General features: G+C 42.7%; 1 protein-coding gene across 2 annotated transcripts in view; it reads right to left on the bottom strand.

Annotated features, from left to right (window-relative positions):
- The window catches only part of LOC126237024 (IQ domain-containing protein E-like), a 285,500-nt gene that overhangs the window by 130,422 nt on the left and 130,102 nt on the right, over positions 1-24,976 (bottom strand). The window lies entirely within an intron of this gene.

The raw sequence follows: 24,976 nt of genomic DNA, 5'->3' as shown, positions 1-24,976 counted from the left end.
CTGTCTGTATCTCTTATATGTATTCTGCTATGTGCAGTATGCACCACCGTCATCTCTCATCACACACCACCTTTTTTATATTTTGTCTATATATCCTATATATATTCTGCTATGTGAGTTACGTGCCACTACTGTCATCTCTCATCATATACCATCTTAACATATTTTTTTCAAATTGACTTGTCCTATATCATGATGTGCTTTGCTGTACAAATTGTATTATCTACAGGACCAATAATAAATCAAATCAAATCAAATCAAGATAGGACCACTAGGTGCAGTATTAGGAGGCTGTTTCGGGTGGGGAACAAATGAGAGGGGGGAAGGGGAAATGAAAATGGGGTGAGGAAGGAAGCTGATAAGTGGAAAGGACTATATTGGGGTATAGAGGGGAGTTCTCACCTGCACAATTCAGAGAAGCACAGCCCTCCCAGGAATTAGAGCAGCATGCACAACGCCACCTCATAAAACTGTCCAACCTGTTCACCCTGCCTTGGGCTACCATTATCCACCACCATACAGAGTCTTCATCAAACATCCTCCTCATCGCCACCAAACGCTGCCTTACAGATATACTACATTCACCATCAAAACTCCCTGCCACCAACCTGCAGAACCCAAAGCCTAAACAGAACTCCACAAGCCTCAGTCCCACAAAATTTTGTCTTTCCAAGGGCATTACCTGTTGCCCTATCCACAGATTCATGCTGACCTTGTTAAAGACCTTCTCTCCTTCTCCCAGTCCTTACAGTGCAAACACATTTCTGACCAACACTACCAATCAGACTCAATCCACAATCAATATTCAACACTACTTGGATCAATTTACTCCTCCATCTAACCGTGATCCAATGCACTGCCCCAAATCACCCCTTTAGCTATCCAGAATTTCCTAACCTCGAATTTTGCCTCACCATCATTCCCCAAATCCCTGCATTCACAGAAAGAATCATAATCTGCCACATAAAAACTGATCCTGACCTTATACTCCTACCTGCCAACAAAGGTTCCACTGCTGTGGTTACGAACCACAGTGCGTTTTCAAGTGGAGAGACTCCACCAGCTGTCAGACATATCCACCTAAGAGGGCTGTCAGTGACCCATTCCAGAAATCCAGCAGTATCTCATTTCTTCTTTCTTCACCTTTAGTGTATCTGTCTTCTGACAGGTTTCAACTGGAGGCTCTCCATCGTGTCCTGTACTGAGCGTCTTCCTTCACCTGTTTATATGGTTGTCCATTTTTAATGTCATCCATCATTCCAATTCTCTTCCTATCTCTTCCTCTCATTCCTTCCACTTTTTCTCTATAATTCTACATACTATATATCACATACAAGATTTTTTTTTAACTTTCTGTCCGCTTCCAATAACCTTCTTTGTTCCCCTATTTTCTTCATTATTTCTTTATTCTTAAGACCCTCAGTCCACTTCACCTTAAGCATTCTGCTCCACAACCACATTTCAAAACTTCGTAAGTACTTCTTGATTTTTAAGTGTCCATCATTCACTGCTGTATAACACTACATTCCAGACATGTTGTTGTTGTTGTTGTTGTTGTTTTGGTCTTCAGTCCAAGGACTGGTTTGATGTATCTCTCCATGCTACTCTATCCTGTGCAAGCCTCTTCAACTCTGAATAACTACTGTGACCTACATCCTTCTGAATCTGCTTAGCATATTCATCTCTTGGTCTCCCTCTACGATTTTTATCCTCCACTCTTCCTTCCAGTACTAAATTGGTGATCTCTTGATGCCTCAGAACATGTCCTACCAACTGATCCCTTCTTCTTGTCAAGTTGTGCCACAAATTCCTCTTCTCTCCAATTCTATTCAGTACCTCCTCATTAGGTACATGATCTACCCATCTAATCTTCTGTAGCACCACATTTCGAAAGCTTCTATTTTTTTCTTGTCTAAACTGTTTATGGTCCATGTTTCACTTCCATACATAGCTACACTCCATACAAATACTTTCAGAAAAGACTTCACAACAAATCTATACTCAATGTTAACAAATTTTCCTTTGTCAGAAACGCTTTCCTTACCATAGCCAATCTACATTTTATATTCTCTCTACTCCAACCATCATCAGTTATTTTGCTCTCCAAATTAAAAAAAATTACTACTTTAAATGTCCCATTTCCTAATCTAATATCCTTAGGATCAACTGATTTAATTCGACTACATTCCATTAGCCTCGTTTTGCTTTTGTTGATGTTCATCTTATGTCCTCCTTTCAAGACACTGTCCATTCTGTTCAGCTGCTCATCCACATCCTTTGCTGTCTCTGACAGAATTACAATGTTGTTGGCAAACCTCAAAATTTTTATTTCTTCTTCATAGATTTTAATTCCTACTCCAAATTTTTCTTTTGTTTTCTTTACTGCTTGCTCAATATACAGGTTGAATAACATTGGGGACAGGCTACCATCTGGTTTCTGTACAAACTGTAAATAGCCTTTCGCTCCCTGTATTTGACCCCTGCCACCTTCAGAATCTGAAAGAGAGTATTCCAGTCAACATTGTCAAAAGCTTTCTCTAAGTCTACAAATGCTAGAAACATTGGTTTGCCTTTCCTTAATCTATTTTCTAGGATAAGTCATAGGGTCAGTATTACCTCACATGTTCCAACATTTCTACGGAATCTAAACTGATCTTCCCCAAGGTCAGCTTCTACCAGTTTTTCCATTTTTCTGTAAAGAATTCCCACAGAGATAACCTCTGCCGTTTCAGAATGCCACTTTCAGCCTATCACCCATAACCCCTGCTCCCACATAAAAAAATCAAATGTTTCCTCCACCAACTCTCCACAGTTCCAGTTCCCTTAGCAACCAGTGCCCTCCTCGTCACTGTAGATGCCACCTGTGGTGGTTCCACCAGTTTTTATTTTTTTGGCGATTGATTGTTGTCCTTGGTGTTGATGTGCTGTGATGCTACACTGGTTGAAAAAAATGGGTTGTTGATTCCGACACTGAATACTGCAAATTATATAGCCGTCAGGTGCACAGTTGTTTTTGATAGTACTTTAATTTCACTGTCCACAATCCCCAATATTACACAATTATATGGCCAGTGCACTATTGTTTAACCTGTGATAAGCCTCATTAATGGTTTCCGGTGAAACTCCACATACTACTACAATCGTTTACTGTTGAACATCTACATGCAGTAAAAACATAACCACAAAGTCCACAGTTCTTGAAGAATAATCAGGTATGTATGAAGCAGTCACTGCCATTGGTTTTTACACAAAGCCTAATTGTTTAACACTTATTTCACAGTTACATTGAAGCACTGTTGTTGTTCTAACCAGCACAGGTCACTCATCAGAAATTCAGCCGTGGACTGACTATCTCATGACCAAAAATTGGGCCCTTGTATGTCATCAAAATAATAGGTGCTGAAACTACACATTGTTTGAAGTTTAATTTACAAAATTTACAATTAAAACTTAACTCATTAAATTAACTGAATACATTGAAAAATTGCATCTTTTTAACAGTTTCTTCTACTAGGAGAGTTAGTCTGAATTATTTCTTTAAATCATGAAATTAACAAATGTAATCACGCAAACAATACTTTTGACAAAACTGTTAATTACTTTGGAATTAATGAAGGGCTGGTTTTGCTAACGTGTTTTTAAATAAAGCCAAATAGATCCCTTAAGATTACTAGCATTTTGTCTTCCAAATATTTACAATTATTACAGAACTTATATTTGTTTATATGTCAACAATAGCATTTAACTTATGAAACAATTACTGATTCCTCCCTATAATGAAAGTTACTAACTAGGCATAGTCAAAATAAATTAGAAAATCAAATACAGATATAAAACTAAGCACAAAATTAGATCTGGTGTTAAATCCTTCACAACTGAGGGCCAACCTTCCTCTTTTACGAAAATGCAGATTATATTCATGTATGCTAATGATAATTAGTTAAAAGTAACAAAACGAATTTAAGGGTGGCAGATGGCAAAACAAGAGGGGAATTAAAATTATCCCAGCTTGCTTCGTCACACACCTTCCTCTACATTACTACCCCCAATGCTCGTTGCCTTGCTGCTACTGAACACTACCTTTCCCAATGCCAGGCTGACTCCAAACCTACAACCTCCTTCCTGGTCACCATGACCAACTATATCCTCATCCACTACTGCTTCTTCTTTGAATGTAGCACCAAGAAACAAATCCATAGTACAGCAATAGCACTCACATGGCACCATACTGTGCTAATCTATTCATGGGACATCTAGAGGAATTCTTCCTAACCACTCAGAATCCCATGCCCATCACTTGGTTCAGGTTCATAGATCACATTTCCATGATCTGGACCAAAGGTGAGGACACAATTCCACTTTTCTCCAGAACCGCAACACCTTCACCCCAATTTGCTTTACCTGCTCCTTCTCAGCCCAAGAAGCTGCCTTCCTCAATGTCAACTTCCACCACAAGAATGGTTACATATTCCTTCCATCAACATAAAACCTACCAGCAATCAACAATAGCTCCTCTTTGACAACTGCCACCCATTCCACACCCAGAAATCCCTTCCACATGGCTTAGCCATCTATCAGAGGTTGAAAATACAGCTACAATTGTAAGGTTCTTTTATTTAGGACATGACCGGTTTCAGGCTCTTATATGCCCATCTTCAGGTGGCGTACTGAAAATAGCAAGAGACAGGAGATAATTTTTACACACACACACACACACACACACACACACACACACACACACACACAAAGAAAGAAAGAAAGAAGAAAGAAAGATTCCATAAAAAAATTTAAAAACCACTGCTCAGGCTAGGCGCTGAAAACCTAAGTCAATGCCAAAGTGACACCAGACAGTACAACAGACAACTGACTGGGTAAAGAAATATGCCAATAATACCAGGACACTTACACTTGGTGCTGTGACTCCAAGCACCGTGGTGGACAAGTACAAAACGTGGTGTGCTACCAGCAAGCGCAGAGCATGGAGTAGTGTACGCGAAGGAGGAAGCAAACTGGTAAACCAGAGTGGTAAAAATACTGCCTGGCCATTCACAATCTGAATTAGTGATTTACTTTTAAAATGAAAAAAAAAGGAAACATTATATAAAAGTTGCAGGAAAAATGTTAAAAGTGCATTATGCATGTTAAAGGGACATGTTGAACAGGGCAGCACAGAACTGCAGTAAAACTGAGTGGGAGCCGGCGACATAAAATTTATTTATAAGCCACAAAACACAATGAAACTTGTCCCTTTACATGAGTGGCATGCAAATTTTTAATTTAGTGGGGAAATACATGTGGCAATGTGAAACAACAAGCCACAGTCATCAGTTAAAACAACATACACATGTGCCACTCCTATTTACAAGCATCTCACTACTGACCAAAAGGGAAAGTAGTGAAACCTTACAGTCCACACTGTCAGAAACTATATGCTAATTAACAGATAGTGGCAATAGCACTAAAAGGACACATTAAAAGTTGGGTCAGTTTAAATCCTGCCAACTAAAGGTTGACAACTAATAGAGGCTTACATAAGATAAGACCTGAGGTGAATTTTACATCATGAAAGACAGATAAATTTTAAATTAGTGAGGACACATAATGTCACAGCACAACAATGCGCCATAGTCATAGGATAAAAAACGAAAAACATGCAAACTCCTATTAAAAGAGAACATTGTACAACAATGTAAAATGAACTGAGTGGACCTTGCAGACCTCACTATAGGAAACAGGCATATGTCCCACATTTGTTAAGCCTAATTAAGGGCCACAAAGGTAATGGCAAAAAACACTGACAGTTAAGAAATATACATGTATGGTGTAAAATAATCAGAAACTAGAAAGAGATGGAAATGAGGCTGGATGTTGTTTCAAAACAGAACAGTTATTCAGCAGACCTGCGTGCTTAAAAATCCAGTGGTTGCGTGTGATCTCTCAGATACACTTGTACTAGGCGGCCCGCGCATGTGCAGACCAAGCTCCCCCCTCTCCTATTTCTTTACCTAGTCGTGGGACAAGTGCCAGTCGTGCGGCGACCTTGTCCCTTCAGTTTGATGGGTGTGAGGCCATTTTGTAAAGCAGAGATACCACACGACTATATTTCACGTAAGTGCATAGTGTCTGCTTCCAAATTTTGATGCTTGATCGAAGTCATTTACATAGTGATGTCTCTCATTTGTAGTCATTTACTCGCCAATAAAATGCCGCAGCCAAATAAGTACACATATCTCACAGATACAATGCAACTATATATTTTACATATGATATATGTACCACTTTATGGCTATCTATGAATGTTTCTGGATGATGATATACTATCGTTGACTTGTTACAGGTCAATATGGACACTGGACCAAAATATGATCTCAGTAATCCTTCAGACATTGAAAAGTCCTAATGACATTTCGAGTTCCTTGAGTTCTGTACCAGGTCCTTCAGGCCTGGTACCAATCCTATGGCACACAGTGTGCGATGTACCAAAAGAAAGACTGTGACACGGATACAGAGGAAATAATCGATGAACGTCAGGACAGTTCCGAAACAGAGCAAAGCAACACGAATGTTTCATCTGAGGGCGAAGAGGATGATGAATTCTATGTTTTCCACAAAAAAAAGGGTAAGAAAGTCATTGACTTCTTTCCTGGAAACAAACTCTTTACTGTTCATCAAAAAGGGGAAATTATAACATACTTAGGAAAAGCCTGGGTCCAATCGGTAGAGCTCCAGACATACACACAATTTTAGACACATGGGCATGTTTATTTGATGGCAACATGTTGGACATCATTGTACGTTCTACATAGCAATATCTCAATTCCGTGAAAGATCATTATTCATGGGAAAGAGACGTCAAACCCACTGATAAAACAGAGTTGAAAGCATTTATTGGGCTTTTATATATTGCTGAACTCTACAAAGCTGGGAAAATAAACTTTGAGGATTTATGGGCTAACAACGGATTCAGGATTGAGGTTCCCCGACTCACCATGACTCTCATGCGGTTCCATTTCTTACTTTGGGTTCTGAGGTTTGACAACAGAGAAACAAGAGAACAGCGAAAAGCTCTAGATCGTCTTGCCCCTATTTGGGACAATTTTCATAAGTTTGTACTGAACTGCCAACAGTGTTATTGTGTAGGAGAAGATGTTACAATAGATGAAAAGTTAGAGGCCTTCAGAGGCAGGTGTAATTTCATCCAGTATATACCGTCCAAGCCCGCAAAATACAGGTTGAAGATACTAGCTGCAGTAGACTCAGGTGTATCCTATACATGGAACATAGGCCGGTATTACACTATCAAATTTCTTTGTCCAATATCTTTGTCAAAGATATTTGATAGTGTAATAGGGACTTTGTCAAATGTCGTCCAATATTTGATCAAATCTAGGGCCTCGTTGTATATTTGATCAAAGAAACCGCTTGTCTTCTGTTCACTGCAGTGTGACATGTTACCACATGGAGCGCTAGCATCACTGCAGCGTTCTGTCGTCTGTAGTGTTTTTATAACCATTGCCGGTAAATACAATTGGTGTCTGCTGACAACTACAAAATTAATAGAGATGTCTGAAGCTGATGAGGCGCTTTACAACGTGAGGCACCCTGAATACAAAAATAGATTAAGAAGATTGGAGGCCTCACCTGACCTAACCTGACCTGTAGCAGTTCTTAAGTGAATATTGTGCTTTGTGATATGAGGATACACTTCATTGAGCACATACAGAAATGTATGCTCATCCATTCTTAAGTAATTGATGTACGACTTGACGTCTTCCACTGTAAGCTCACGTAACAAGTTTTGTTGAATGCTTTTATCGTGTCATCATAAAACCCACGGCTTCACCCAGATTAGATTAGTTTTTCGTTCCATAGATCCGTGCTGAGGAGATCCTCGTGGATGTGGAACATGTCGATTTTTTTTAAGCTGAAATAACAATACTAATAGTCTGAATAAATACAATACATCATTTGTTTCTATTAAAAATTTCGCCAATGGAGTAGAAGGAGTTGGCCAGTAGTAAGTCTTTCAGGCTCCTTTTAAACTGATCTTTATTTCTAACTAAATTTTTTATGTTTCCTGGCAAATTATTGAAGATGAGTGTTCCTGAGTAGTGGACCCCTTTTTGAACTAAAGTAAGTGCTTTTAAGTCCTTGTGCAGATCATTTTTGTTCCTGGTATTGTATGTATGAACTGAGTTGTTTGTTGGAAAAAGAGATATATCATTTACGACAAATTTCATTAAGAAGTAAATATACTGAGAGGCAGTAGTTAGTATACCCAGTTCTTTGAAGAGGTTTCTGCAGGACGTCCGTGAATTTACTCCACAAATAATACGTATTACACGCGTTTGGACTCTGAAAACTTTTGTTTGACTTCAAGATTTACCCCAAAATATTATCCCATATGACATTATGGAATGAAAGTAGGCAAAGTATGCAAGCTTTTTCATTTTTATGTTGCCTATGTCTGCTAACACTCGAATTGCAAATACAGATTTGTTAAGGCCTTTCTGCAGTTCTGTGGTGTGCTCCTCCCAACTGAATTTATTATCAAGTTGTAATCCCAGGACTTTTAAGACTGTCAACCTCGTATGTATGGTTCCATTTTTCCCCCCCTTCTTTTCCGCATGTGCACACAATGCAATTGGAGTACGTACAACTGCTGTGGTTAATAACAAGTTGTTGTCAGCCATCTTGAACTTTGACGAAAAATTTGATGACAGTGTAACACCCCTTCTAGCGCTACGTCAAAGATCTTTGTCAAATATATTGGACGGAATATTGGATCACATCTTTGATCAAATCTTTGACAAAGAAATTTGATAGTGTAATACCGGCCATAGAAATTTATGCAGGAAGGCAACCCGTAGGTCCTTTCAAGGTTAGCAACAAATCCGTAGATGTGGCTGAACGTCTGGTTACTTCTCTAGCTAACTCTGGCCGAAATATCACTACTGACAACTGATTTAGTGAAACCACTCTTCTTCATGACTTGGCCATGAAATACGAGGGGCATTTGAAAAGTCCGCACAAAGTCTGAGATATGGCACCACCGGCACGTATCGAGGTCATGTTTTGGTAGTAGCATCTCTGGAAAGAACACACACTAAGTTTCAGCCATATTGATATATTTCTTTGTGTTTGGCATTCATGTGAATCAAGGAAGTTGAGTGGTTGTCAAAAAATGGACGAAAAAGAATTTCATGTGGTGATTAAACATTACTTTATGAAAGACAAAACGCCTCTGCAGACTAAAGAGAAGCTTGTTAAACATTACGGTGACTCTGGACCTCTGATTAGAACAGTTTATAAGTGGTTTCAAAGTTTTCAGAGTGGCCATTTGGGCACAAGTGATACTGAATGTTCTGGACGCCCTGTGGAGGTTACAACTCCAGAAATCATTGATAAAATCCATGATACAACTCCAGATGGATGACAGAAGAGTTAAGGTGCATGAGATTGCTAGTCCTGTGGGCATTTTGAATGAACAGGTACATAATATTTTGGATAAACATTTGCACATGACAAAGCTATCCACAAGATCGAGTTCCGCGATTGCTCAAGCTTCACCAAAAATGGAATCGTGTGAAGTGTTGCAAGGATGGTTTGCAGCTGTCCAGGAAGAATCTGCATGACTTTTAAGCATCGTTTCGTCACTGTGGATGAAACATGGATACAGTACTGTACTCCTGAGACCAAACAACAATCTAAACAATGAGTTACCAAGGGAGAATCTGCACCAAAAAAGGCGAAGACCATTCCTTCGGCTGGAAAGATTATGGCGACTGTCTTTTGGGATTCACAAGGGATAATCCTCATCGACTATCTGGAAAAGGATAAAACTATTACAGGTGCACATTAGTCATTGTTACTGGACCATCTGAAAAACAAGCTGCAAGAAAAACTCCGGCAATTGGACCACAAAAAAGTCCTTTTCCATCATGACAATGCACCAGCACACACCTCAGCTGTTGTGGTCACAAAATTATTGGAAATAGGATTACAACTCGTTTTACATTCCCCCTATTCTCCAGAATTGGCTCCCTCGGTCTATTTGTTCCCCAATTTGAAGAAATGGCTGATGGGACAAAGATTTTATTCAAACAAGGAGGTGATTGCAGCAACTAATAGCTATTTTGCAGACTTGGACAAATCCTATTATTCAGAATCATCATCATCATCAAGGTTGATTATGCCTTTCAGCGTTCAGTCTGGAGCATAGTCCCCCTTATAAAATGCCTCCATGATCCCCTATTCAGTGCTAACATTGGTGCCTCTTCTGATGTTAAGCCTATTACTTCAAAATCGTTCTTAACCGAATCCAGGTACCTTCTCCTTGGTCTACCCCGACTCCTCCTACCCTCTACTGCTGAACCCATGAGTCTCTTGGGTAACCTTGCTTCTCCCATGCGTGTAACATGACCCCACCATCTAAGCCTGTTCACCCTGACTCCTACATCTATAGAGTTCATTCCCAGTTTTTCTTTGATTTCCTCATTGTGGACACCCTCCTGCCATTGTTCCCATCTACTAGTACCTGCAATCATTCTAGCTACTTTCATATCCATAACCTCAACCTTATTGACAAGGTAACCTGAATCCACCCTGCTTTCACTCCCATACAACAAAGTTGGTCGAAAGATTGAACGGTGCACAGATAATTTAGTCTTGATACTGACTTCCTGCTTGCAGAAGAGAGTAGATCGTAGCTGAGCACTCACTGCATTAGCTTTGCTACACCTTGCTTCCAGTTCTTTCACTATGTTGCCATCCTGTGAGAATATGCATCCTAAGTACTTGAAACCGTCCACCTGTTCTAACTTTGTTCCTCCTATTTGGCACTCAGTCCGTTTATATCTCTTTCCCACTCATGCTACTTTCGTTTTGGAGATGCTAATCTTCATACCATAGTCTACATTTCTGATCTAGCTCTGAAATATTACTTTGCAAACTTTCAATCGAATCTGCCATCACAACTAAGTCATCCACATATGCGAGACTGCTTATTTTGTGTTCACATATCTTAATCTCACCCAGCCAGTCTATTGTTTTCAACATATGATCCATAAATAATATGAACAACAGTGAAGACAGGTTGCAGCCTTGTCTTACCCCTGAAAATACTCTGAACCATGACCTCAATTTACCGTCAACTCTAACTGCTGCCTGACTATCTATGTAAAGACCTATAATTGCTTGCAAAAGTTTGCCTCCTATTCCATAATCTCATAGAACAGACAATAACTTCCTCCTAGGAACCCGGTCATATGCCTTTTCTAGGTCTATAGAGCACAGATACAATTCCGTGTTCCATTCATAACACTTCTCCATTATTTGCCGTAAGCTAAAGATCTGGTCCTGACAACCTCTAAGAGAGGCCTAAACCCACACTGATTTTCATCCCATTTGTCCTCAACTAATACTCGCACTTTCCTTTCAACAATATCTGAGAAGATTTTACCCACAATGCTGGTTAAAGAGACACCTCTATAGCTGTTACAATCTTTTCTGTTTCCATGTTTAAAGATTGGTGTGATTACTGCTTTCGTCCAGTCTGATGGAACCTGTCCCGACTCCCATGCCATTTCAATTATCCTGTGTAGCCATTTAAGAGCTGACATTTCACTGTATTTGATGAGTTCCGACTTAATTTCATCCACCCCAGCCGCTTTATTGGACTGCAATCTATTGACCATTTTCTCCACTTCCTCAAATGTGATCCTATTTCCATCATCATTCCTATCCCATTGTACATCGAAATCTGAAACATTACTGATCGTATTTTCACCTACATTGAGAAACTCTTCAAAATATTCCCTCCATCTGCCCAAGGCATCAACAGGATTCACCAGCAGTTTTCCTGACCTGTCCAAAATACTTGTCATTTCCTTCTTACCTCCCTTTCGAAGACTGCTAATTACACTCCAGAATGGTTTTCCAGCAGCTTGACCCAAAGTCTCCAACCTGTTTCCAAAGTCTTCCCAAGATTTTTTATTTGATGCTGCAATTATATGTTTGGCTTTGTTCTTTCTTCAACATAACTTTCTCTGTCTACCTGAGTTCTAGTATGTAGCCATTTTTGATACGCCTTCTTTTTCCTTTAACAGGCTGCCTTGACTGTGTCATTCCACCAAGCTGTTTGCTTCATCCTACCTTTACACACTACTGTTCCAAGACATTCTTTAACCACTTCTATTACTGTGTCCCTGTACCTTGTCCATTCCTTTTCCAATGACTGTAATTGACTACATTCAACTAACTGGTACCTTTCTGAGATCACTGTTATGTACTTGTGCCTGATTTCCTTATCCTGAAGTTTCTCCACTCTTATCCTCCTGCATATGGACCTGACTTCCTGCACTTTCGGCCTCACAATACCAATTACACTGCAGATTAAATAGTGATCAGTGTCATCAAAGAATCCCCTGAATACATGTGTCCCCCTCACAGCCTTCCTGAATTCCTGATCTGTTATCATATAGTCAATGACAGATCTGGTTGCCCTGCTTTCCCAAGTATACCGGTGAATGTTCTTATGTTTAAAAAAGGAGTTTGTGATTACTAAGCCCATACTGGCACAGAAATCCAAGAGTTGTTTCCCATTCCTGTTCGCCTCAATATCCTCTCCAAATTTACCCATAACCTTTTCATACCCTTCTGTTCGATTTCCAAACCTGGCATTATAATCACCCATGAGCAGAACACTGTCCTTGTCCTTTACTCTAACAACTACATCACTGAGTGCGTCATAAAAACTACCCATCTCATCTTGATCTGTCCCTTCACAATGCGAATATACTGACACAATCCTAATTTACTTGCTAGACACTGTCAAATCTATCCACATTAGTCGTTCATTTACATACCTTATGGCAACTACACTGGGTTCCATTTCTTTCCTGATGTAAAGCCCTACACCCCCCATTGTGCTATTCCTGCTTTGACTCCTGACAGGTAGACCTTGTATTCTCCCACTTCCTCTTCTTTCTCACCCCTTACCCGAATGTCACTAACAGCTAAAACGTCCAACCCCATCTTACTTGCGGCCTCTGCCAGCTCTACCTTCTTCCCAGAGTAGCCCCCGTTGATATTAATAGCTCCCCATCTCGTTACCATTCGTTTTCCGAGTCGTATCTTAGGGGTCTCTGGTTTGTCAATTAGAGGTGGGATTCCGTCACCTCCAAAGGTCCGAGGCATTTTGCGCTGATTGTTGCCAGCATCATATTTAAAGTACCAGGGAAGCAGGTTGTTAGCCTTACTTGCTCCGGGTCCCATTGAGTTTTACCCCTAATGGTTGAAGGACTAACCGGTGGATTTGGTAGTCTTTGCCGTCTGAGCACAAAGGTGACCAAGACTCAGAATACGTCCAAGATGCCCAGCCTTATTCCAAAGTAACTGGTATCCTGGCTGTCAGGACCACTTACTTGGCCACTCATACGTTGCCCATAGTTATTCAGAATGGATCAACAAATTAGAACAATGTTGGACGAAGTGTATAAGTCCTAAAGGAGACTATGTCGACACGTAAGTAGTTTTTATTTTTGCACAGACTTTTCAAACACCCTCGTACAACCTGTCCTACGTGGGAAAACTCAAAAAGAACAAATGGCAAATCCCCAATGAATTGAAAGAGATAAAAAGTAGAGAACCGTTTTATAGTATGTTTGCGTGCCACAAAGAGGGCACTACGGTGTCGTATGTGCTCCAAAATAAAAATAACAAGAAAAACGTCATTGTGATTTCCAGTATGCATATGAATGTAGTGACTGACGAAGAAACCAGGGACAAAAAGAAACCAGAAGTGATTACCAATCATAATCGCCATTAAATACATGTGGACGTGATCGATAAAATGTGTTCTTTGTACAATGTTCAAAGAGGCACAACACGTTGGCCAATGGTTATTTTTTTATGCGATATTGAATGTTGCTGGCATAAACAGCCAGATCATATGCCTAGGAAACTGAATCGAAGTGCCGGACTCCCCCAAATCTTCCTCCATAATCTGGGAAAAGAACTAATAAGAGGCCAGATGCTAAAGTGTTCGCTTCTGCCCCGCTTGCCTTGGACCATTTCATATCAGCTTCGGGAACTTCTTGCCCAAAATGAAACACCTGTGACAGTAGCACAACTGCTGAGGGCACCAAAATGCGAAAGCGATGACAGATATTTTGGGTGAACAAGACTACAAGACTCACTCAATATAAGTGCAAAGGATGTGGTCAATATTTATGCCTGAAACACTGTGCAATGTTTTGTCCCAATAGTTATGATGTAGATGAAGACATTGAAAACGATGGCTGATGATACATCTTCCATTTTTATTTTACTTTCTATGAAAGGGACATTTTTTTGTATTAACTTCCTATCTGTTTCATTACTACAGGGTGTTTCAAAAATGACCGGTATATTTGAAACGGCAATAAAAACTAAACGAGCAGCGATAGAAATACACCGTTTGTTGCAATATGCTTGAGACAACAGTACATTTTCAGGCAGACAAACTTTCGAAATTACAGTAGTTACAATTTTCAACAACAGATGGCGCTGCAAGTGATGTGAACGATATAGAAGACAACACAGTCTGTGGGTGCGCCATTCTGTACGTCGTCTTTCTGCTGTAAGCGTGTGCTGTTCACAATGTGCACGTGTGCTGTAGACAACATGGTTTATTCCTTAGAACAGAGGATTTTTCTGGTGTTGGAATTCCACCGCCTAGAACACAGTGTTGTTGCAACAAGACGAAGTTTTCAACGGAGGTTTAATGTAACCAAAGGACCGAAAAGCGATACAATAAAGGATCTGTTTGAAAAATTTCAAAGGACTGGGAACGTGACGGATGAACGTGCTGGAAAGGTAGGGCGACCGCGTACAGCAACCACAGAGGGCAATGCACAGCTAGTGCAGCAGGTGATCCAACAGTGGCCTCGGGTTTCCGTTCGCCGTGTTGCAGCTGCGGTCCAAATGACGCCAACGTCCACGTATCGTCTCATGCGCCAGAGTTTACACCTCTATCCATACAAAATTCAAATGCGGCAACCCCTCAGCGCTGCTACCATTGCTGCACGAGAGACATTCGCTAACGATATAGTGCACAGGATTGATGACGGCGATATGCATGTGGGCAGCATTTGGTTTACTGACGAAGCTTATTTTTACCTGGACGGCTTTGTCAATAAACAGAACTGGCACATATGGGGAACCGAAAAGCCCCACGTTGCAGTCCCATCGTCCCTGCATCCTCAAACAGTACTGGTCTGGGCCGCCATTTCTTCCAAAGGAATCATTGGCCCATTTTTCAGATCCGAAACGATTACTGCATCACGCTATCTGGACATTCTTCATGAATTTGTGGCGGTACAAACTGCCTTAGATGACACTGCGAACACCTCGTGGTTTATGCAAGATGGTGCCCGGCCACATCACACGGCCAACGTCTTTAATTTCCTGAATGAATATTTCGATGATCGTGTGATTGCTTTGGGCTATCCGAAACATACAGGAGGCGGCGTGGATTGGCCTCCCTATTCGCCAGACATGAACCCCTGTGACTTCTTTCTGTGGGGACACTTGAAAGACCAGGTGTACCGCCAGAATCCAGAAACAATTGAACAGCTGAAGCAGTACATCTCATCTGCATGTGAAGCCATTCCGCCAGACACGTTGTCAAAGGTTTCGGGTAATTTCATTCAGAGACTACGCCATATTATTGCTACGCATGGTGGATATGTGGAAAATATCGTACTATAGAGTTTCCCAGACTGCAGCGCCATCTGTTGTTGAAAATTGTAACTACTGTAATTTCGAAAGTTTGTCTGCCTGAAAATGTACTGTTGTCCCAAGCATATTGCAACAAACGGTGTATTTCTATCGCTGCTCGTTTAGTTTTTATTGCCGTTTCAAAAATACCAGTCATTTTTGAAACACCCTGTATATTCTAGATACAAATACTGTATACTGCAAAAGTTTCTAAATGTTAATAATTAAAAGTTCTATTTCTAATTTTCATAATGTTGCTAATATTTAATACACACATGGTTTGTTCTGCATTTTGTTTACTTATTCTCTCTAAGATCTGGGGTTAATTGAAGGTAAAGATGCAACGCTGGTCCTGTATCTCGCAGACACAATGTGACCTCCAATGTTCCTCCTAGTGATGCAACAAGTGGAGTGTTAAGCACAGTTTGCTTGTTCAAAATACTGACAGATCACGGCAAATACTGTAGATGATTTATATTTCTCCTAAAATGTTTAAAAGCGGGCCTTTACATTGAATATGCAGAATGATGCAATTTGTATTTATATTTGAAATGGAATGATTATGATCCTTGAGTTGGTGTGTGAGAGCACATTTGGAATTGCTAATATCCTGATGCTCTCTGAACTGAATGTTAAAGGAGCGGCCAGTTTGGCCTGTGTTTGTGGAAGGACATTCACTACACTGGATACGATAGATGCTCAATTGTGCATAGTGATTGTTTTCTCTGGTTTCGTGGTGCTTCAATCAGTACCTGAACTTTGGCGGGGTGTAGAAGGCAGGTATAAATCCCTTTTTTCTAAGCCATTTGCTGATCCTGTCAGATATAACACCTACGTATGGGATCCTGCAAAGAATTTTTTAGAGTTATCATTACTAGTAGATGACAGGGTAGTCTGGTACCGATCATTGGGAGCGGCTTTCGATTGCATTTCCTGGAGAAGAACATCAACAACAATTGGGTGGTAGCCATTAGCATGTGCTATGAATTTAATGGTATACAACTCACACCAGTAGTTTTGTTTTGAGAGGGGAACTGTAGCTGTGCAGTAAAGCATTGCATGAACAGCTGCCATTTTTCGTTGCTTTGGATGAAATGAAGAGCAATAAGTAATAGAACTAGTCGTGGTTGGCTTCCTACATATGTTAGAGTGAACTTTGCTGTCCTGTAATGAAATTTCCAGATCTGAAAATGGGAGTGTAAAGCCAGAGTGGTATTCTATCGTACACTGAATCTTGGGGTGCATTTTGTTGTGTAAGTTGTTATTTCTATCTATGGATCTATCAGCTGCTATCTCAGTTAGCCCCTCTGCGGGAACCTGCCTCTCTGTCCTTCCAAGAAATGTGTGACTTATTGTCTAACTATTACCGAAAAACACCCACGTCGTTGCCGCCCACGTGGCATTCTACCGGTGTTGTAAACAGCCCCATCAATCTTACCGGGCTTGGGCGGCGGAACTACACAGTCTGAGTAGGAAATGTCAGTTTGTCACGGACACTCATCATGAGTCTTATGCTGATTCAATGGTTCGGGACGCTATTCTACGGCTTGCTCCTGATAAAGAAGTTCGGCAACATGCCTTACAACTGCCAAACCTGTTGTTGTCAGAAGTTCTCAGCATCGCTCAATCTTTTGAAGTGTCTCACGCTGCTGGTGCGCAAATAGACGCATGGTGTGATGTAGGCACTGTACAGACCACTTTCGACGCGGACAATTTGCCTGTTTCACAGGGGAACGACGATGTGGCGGCAGTTCACTCACGTCAACAACGTCGCGTTGGGCCGCCACGCTCGCAGCGAAAACAGCAACCACAGAAGCAGGTTCGTTCCACACTTCCTTCTTGTCCATGTTGTTTCGTACAGCATGACAGGGCCGTGTGTCCAAAACGTTGGGCCACGTATAATTCATGTAGGAAAAAAGGCCACATTGCTTCTGTGTGTCAGTCCCCTAAAGTTCCTGTTCACGGGGACGAGGCATCGGACATGGATGTTAACTGTGTGCTTTCTCAAACAAATAAGTTGTTTGTTACTGTTCGTGTTGTGGATAAAGAGATTCGCATGCAAGTGGACACTGGCTCTGCAGTAACTCTCATTAATTCTCGCATGTATTTGGAGTTTGGAGTTGGGCTACCCCCCACCCCCCCACCCCCACCCCCCACCCCTTGTCTCCAGTTACGTGAAATCTGCGAACTTATAATAAGCAGAAAATTCCTATCGTTGGCCAGTTTGAGGCTTCCACTGCCTACACGTCTGTTGTTAGGCCCCTCACGTTTTATGTGGTGGATCATGCGGGCACTGAAAACCTGTTCGGTTATGATGCTTTCCAGTTGTTCGGGTTCTCCATTGATGATGATGTGCACCTCACATCTGAGGATATTCCGTATCAACAGCTGGATGGATTGTGTTCTGAATTCTCGTCCGTGTTCTCTGCTGGTCTGGGTCGTGCCAAGGATTTTGAAGCCCACATTACTCTTAAACCTACAGCTCGCCCTAAGTTTTTCCGGGCACGCCCTATTCCGGTGGCGTTGCGTGCACCTGTCAAGGCTGAGATAGACAGGTTAACAGCTTCAGGGATTCTCCTTCCTGTTACCTCCAGCGAATGGGCATCGCCAATCATGGTGGTTTCTAAACCAAATGGGAGTCTGCGATTGTGTGGTGATTTTAAAGCCACTGTCAATGCTCAGAGCCTCATTGACACTTATCCTCTTCCCCGTCCTGAGGAGTTATTTACCAAGCTCGCTGGGGGCCACTTCTTTTCCAAACTTGGCTTATCGGAGGCGTACCATCAGTTGCCGTTGGATGCATCTTCCAAGGAATTTCTCGTCATCAACACTCCTTGTGGGTTGTATCAGTACCAGCGGTTACCATTTGGCGTCGCTAGTGCGCCGGCCATTTTTCAGCGGTTTTTGGAACAGCTCACGGCTTCCATTCTCGGCTGCATCAACTACCTGGATGACATTGTTGTCACGGCGGCCTCCACTGAGGAGCACCTTCGCAATTTGCGTTCACTGTTTCGGGTTCTGCATTCGGCTGGGTTGAAGTGCAATCTGGACAAGTCATAGTTCTTCCAACCCTCCATTGTGTATCTTGGTTTCCACTTGTCCCGTGAGGGTATACGTCCTCTACGACAGCACGTTGCGGCCATTACTACTCTACCACAGCCGTCTATGGTTAAAGAACTTCAGGCGTTTCTAGGCAAGATTGCTTATTATCACAAATTCATTCCATCCACGGCGGCGGTGGCTCATCCTCTGCATCAGCTGTTACCCAAAAACGTTCCTTTCTGTTGGTCCGACGAGTGTGAGCAGGCTTTTGTCCGCCTGAAGGCTCATTTGCAGTCGGCGCCTTGTCTTGCCACATTCCGTCCGGGTCAGCACTTGGTTATGGCGACTGACGCGTCACAGTATGGCCTAGGGGCTGTTCTCGCCCATCGGTATGAGGATGGGTCAGAACGACCCATCGCCTACGCTTCCAAGACCCTCAACGATGCCCAACAGTGTTACTCTCAAATCGAAAAGGAGGCGCTCGCTATCATTTATGCTCTAAAAAAGTTCAGCGATTTTTTGTATGGTTCTAAGTTTCACCTCATCACCAACCACAAGCCGCTGGTCTCTCTGTTCAGCCCCTCGGCATCGCTTCCGGATAAGGCAGCTCACTGCCTGCAACGTTGGGCCTTATACTTGTTTCATTTTCACTATGAGATTCACTATCGCCCCACGGCCCAGCACGCCAACGCTGATGCGTTGTCGCGTTTGCCGATGGGCCCTGACCCGGTTTTCGATCGAGATGAACTACTCTGTTTCCACATTGATGAGGAAGAACGTCGTGCGGTCGAGGGTTTTCCATTTACAGGTTCGCACGTCGCATCGGCTACTGCACGGGACCCGTTCCTGCACCAGGTGATCGGTTTTGTTCAACGGGGTTGGCCGGACAGGACCAAGGGCCGGGCATCGGATTCCCTTCGCAACTACCATGCCTTGTGCCTTCATCTGTCTGTTCGTGAGGGTGTTGTTCTTCTGGCCACGGATGGCGCATCTCCACGGGTCATGGTGCCAGCCTCTCTTCGCAAAGATGTTCTCAAACTATTGCATGAAGGCCATTGGGGGATTTCTCGGACTAAGTCCCTGGCCCGCAGGCACATTTATTGGCCCGGTATTGATTCGGACATCACCCACATGGTCGCTGCGTGTGGTCAGTGTGCTCAACAACTGGCTGCACCCCGTACAATGCCCTCTCCGTGGCCTGATCCGGCGCAGCCGTGGGAACGGGTGCACGCTGACTTTGCTGGCCCCTTCCTCGGCACTTATTGGCTACTGTTGATTGACGCCTTCTTGAAGTTTCTGTTTGTTGTTCGATGTCCGTCACCCACCACTGCGGCGACGAGTCTGGCTTTGTCCAAAATCTTTGCGCTAGAAGGTCTTCCATCCACGATTGTCACGGACAATGGCCCTCAGTTCTCTTCGCAGGCCTTCCATGATTTTTGTACTGGACAAGGGATTCATCATGTTAGAGCACCGCCCTTCCATCCGCAATCGAATGGGGAGGTCGAGCGCCTTGTCTGCACTTTCAAAAGCCAGATGAAAAAATTCCTTAGTGATTTTTCCACAGATGACGCTCTGTTGCAATTTCTGAGTTCTCATCACTTCACGCCTCTGGGTGATCGCAGCCCTGCTGAACTCTTGCATGGCTGCCAACCGCGCACTCTACTGCACCTGCTTCACACTGTCAGGCCTTGTACTGTGTCCCCTAGTGCGGGAAAATACTCGGTGGGCGCCGATGTGTGGGCACGAGGGTATGGATCTCGTCCTAAATGGCTTCCAGGGGTGTTCCAGGCTCTTCGCGGCCGCCGGCTTTGTGCAATATGTACGGATGATGGCATGGTTGTTCGTGCAGGGCAAACAATCGACACGACATGGTATACAGGCAGGAGTACCCGAAGGAAGTATCCTAGGGCCCTTACTGTTTAACCTCTACATTAACGACCTCCCAGCTACACATAACACGACGGTAGCAATCTACGCGGATGACACTGCCATCCTTGCGCAAGATTGGAAGCCGTCCAACATTAACTCACGACTACAGACCGCACTCAGAACGGCGGAGCCTTGGCTGGTGAAATGGCGTGTTAAAGTAAACGTCGACAAGTGCGAGGCCGTTCTGTTCACTAGAAGACCGAAGCAACTGCGCAAACATCAGCACTGCAACCCAATAACACTACACACACGCCCAATACGTTTCCACGAGAAGGTCAAATACCTCGGTGTCTGGCTGGACAGGAAACTACTCTGGGGGGACCACATTCAAGACGTGACCAACAAAGCTAACGCGAGGCTCAAACAACTCTACCCTATGCTTAACAGGCGTAGCACACTGAACAGGAGGGTGTCTAGGTCCATGTACATGACACTTATTAGACCCCTGATGACGTACGCAGCCCCTGTCTGGGGATACGCTGCGCCAACTCGCCTGCGCCGTCTGCAGCTCATACAGAACAAAGTACTCAAAATCATAAGCAACGCTCCGCGCTACACACGCATCGCGGACCTTCACCGGGAATACCGGCTAGATACTATCTTGCAGGTATTCCAAAAACTCTCCACACGACTGTACAATAACACGAGACACTCGCGCAACCCGTTTATCCTTTCTCTGGGTAACTACGACAACAACCATAGATGGAAGCATAACAGACCAAAGACATTACTGGCTAGGAACTGAACATCTATGGTCCATAGAACGCTAACACGACAGTACTGGCGAGCCCCTGCAACACAGTTATTACTGGAAACCCAGATGCGCGACTAGCCGAAAATCAGGCAACCGCAGGGAAACCGTACTGTACACAGCACGCAAACCAGCCACACACACCCCCTACACCGTCTGTGAGTCAATCTATGACCGATCGCCCACTAATCCTCAACGACCTTGAACTGTTGCAGGGACGCAGCAACTGCAGCGAGCGCCGCAACAGGCTCCAACACCGACAAAGGTAACGATGCACGATACCTCGAACTAACTCAACCACACCTTGCATGCACTGTCGCAGATAGCAAGCCGCTACTGCCCTTACTACCCGTCCTACTGTTGCAGAGGTTTTTTTCCCTTGGCGCTGGCCTTGGCACTTTTTTTCCTCTGCTCTTAAAACCGCTACCCTTCGATCGTTTTCGACCACTTCTATCTCCTGATGGACCATGTTAATGAGTAGTCTTACCCAGACGCATGGATAACATCACAGCCCGCATCCTGTGACGCCTGATTCAAAAACTAACATGTTTATGGAGGTGACAGTAGAACTTTTGTGTTGGTCACCACGTTGGTGTGGGCGTGGAGGGGCCCCATCCTTCACGGGGTTGTTCGCCATTACGACCAGATGCGCCCATGAGTGGTGGCCACGCCGGTGCCACCGCCCCTTCTTTCGCCTCCACCAGCCCGAGAAGCCAGTCCTGTTGCTGCTGCCAATCTTCCGTGCGTGTTGCTGCGGCCGACGTTGCTATCGCTTCCAAGTACGCCGGAACCGGCCCCAGTCGCGACGCCGCCTTCTCCGGGACCCATCTCGCTGGAGCACACCCCCAGGTCCACGACACCTATGGATGCTGCTCCGGAGTTTTCACCCATCATCTCGTCCAGGAGGCACGTTCCACGTGCAAGCTTCCATCCTGGACATTTTCAACCATACTCTCGTGTTTCTCCGCGGGATCTTCTCGGGGCCTCCCAAGAGGCCATGGATGTCTCCGCACTGTCCGTGTCTCCAAGGAAGTGAGTGTTTTTTTTTTTTCTAGGGGGGAAAAGTGTTGTGACAGTGCCACGAGATTTAAAAGTGCCACTACGTCAGTACGCCAACACGGCGATAGAGACGCTCCGCAGCTTGGCCGGGCGCGGGAGCGCCACCTGGCTATGAACGGCGCCGGCCGCATGTCACGGCACGGCAGTCGAATGACAGATACGGAGTTAGTAGCATGTAACCCGCTATTGTTTCTACTTTTGTATATCCGCGCAATTTATTAGTGATTAAAGGTTATAACAACAGTATGAAGATAATATGTGTGATAATTCAGTGCAGAGAGTTGGCGAAACTAATTTCTCTTCTTGTTGCTTGAAGATAAGCTCTGTATGAAAGTCATAGGAAGACTGAAACTGGACATCAAGTTAGTCAAGTAAACTAATAATAAAAGTATTAAAAGTGTAAGGATTTTCAGACCAGACATTTACAAGAAAGCAGAATAGATATGTGGTTGTGGTATTAAGAACTAATTGTACTGTTTTCCATGTTTGTTGTTCGTAAAAGAAAATGCTGGATGTGAGATTTCTCGGACATTAAGAGGCATTGACAATTGGGGACATTTGTAACAGAAAAAAAACCATGAGTGGTCTAAATCACATATGACCACACAGCTAGAGCACAATTTTTTAGGGAAACATGACATTAGACAACAGCTGAACAGTCCTCATAAACAGTAAATTGAAAGACACCATCACCAGATTTGGAAAAATCATTACGTTTTCTCTAAAATTGTTGATTGTATTAAATTTTGTGGTGCTTTTGAGCTCATGCTTCATGGAGAAGATACTGATGAACTTGATGTTGAGCTTAGCCTTTTGAAGGCTACTATTGTCAAAGGTGCTTGAAACATATTCAAAATGATTTACTTTCTTGTATTTATAATGACTGAGTACAAAAGGAAATCACTGCTGCTGAATTTGTGTCAGTTATGGCAGATGAGTCAACAGATACCTCAATAATTTCACTGTTTGTTGTGGTTATCAGATATGTTTTTTCTGAGGGTAGATCTGTGGAAAGCCTTTGGTCTTTCCTCACTGCTCATGAACATGATGCTAAAAATTTATCTATATCACTTAAAGAAACTTTACTGGATAATTTGATAATGTTATTTCTTAAAGCTATGATGGTGCAGCTGTTATGAGTAGTCATCATTCAGGTGTACAGACTCTCCTAAAAGAGCATATTAAACAAGTCTATTTTGTTCATTGCTGTGCCCATAAGCTGATCTGATTTTAGCCCAAGCATTGAGTCACAGTAAAGACATTAGAATTTTTTTGCTGACTTTAGTGAGATTCCCAGTTTTTTTCATAGTTCATCCCAGAACACAGCAATGTTAACTGACATTCTGAACAGGAAAGTCTGCCATGTTTTCAACACAAGGTAAAACTGTAATCAAAAACTGTACAAGCTGTGTATGAGAATAGAGAGTCGCTTGTGTAATGCCTTCAGTAAACTGAACTTACACCTCGGTAAAACTACTACACTTACACAAATGAGAGGGCTCCACCGAAATTAGAGCACCCAGCATTTCACTTTGGTTGTTTTTATTCAATAATATTATGCCACATATTGACATAGTGTGCAGTCAATTACACAAACAAGCAGTTGACCCACTGACTGTACGACAAGGAGTAGAACATGTCAAAAGAGCTATACAGCACATCTGAGGTGGCATCACTGACACAATTCCCACATTCAGAGTGCCGCTTGTACCCTGTGAAGAAAGAGAGAGAGAGAGAGAGAGAGAGAGAGAGAGAGAGAGAGAGAGAGAGAGAGAGAGAGAGAGAGCAAGGAAAATGAAATTCCAAAAACTGCTGCCACAAAAGAAGTGTGGGATACAATTATCACTCAAGTTACTGGACCCTTTGATTTCACATGGCATCTCCTGATTGTAACTTTATTTAATTCTGAAAAGTTTTTGGTTTGTATACAAATCAATAATCTGCAAACATTGTTGTAAAGGTCTTGTGAAATATATCCTTTCCTTGAATACAATAAGCTGACAATGGAGCTTCAGATACTATACATGAGCAATGAGTTTAGAATTCTCATGGATGCTGTTCCACTTCTGCAATTCCTGCTCAAAAATAATTTGCAAGAGTCTTTTAGTGAAACAATGAACTCCTAAAAGTGACTGTTACCATACCAATGACAACGTCTGAGGCGGAGCAATCTTTTTCTACTCTGAAGAGAATAAAATCTTTTCTTTGAACTACTATGAGCCCAGAGAGGCTAATAGCAATAGTGGCACTCTCCACTGAGAAGGACTTCATATGCAGCGTCGGAGAGTTTGATGAACACGTCACTGACAGATTCTTTGTTTAGAAGGAGAGGAGAATGGATTTTTCTTACAAACGTTCCTCAGAAGGAAAGCATCTTTCCATACAGCAATTATTTTGTTATTCATTTTTAGCCTTTTTATGTTAGTTAATTGGAAC

The sequence above is a fragment of the Schistocerca nitens genome, chromosome 1 (assembly GCF_023898315.1).
Source record: "Schistocerca nitens isolate TAMUIC-IGC-003100 chromosome 1, iqSchNite1.1, whole genome shotgun sequence".
Classification (NCBI taxonomy): Eukaryota; Metazoa; Arthropoda; class Insecta; order Orthoptera; family Acrididae; genus Schistocerca; species Schistocerca nitens.
The sequence above is the reverse complement of the archived record's forward strand: the minus strand, read 5'-3'. Positions and strand labels throughout refer to the sequence as shown.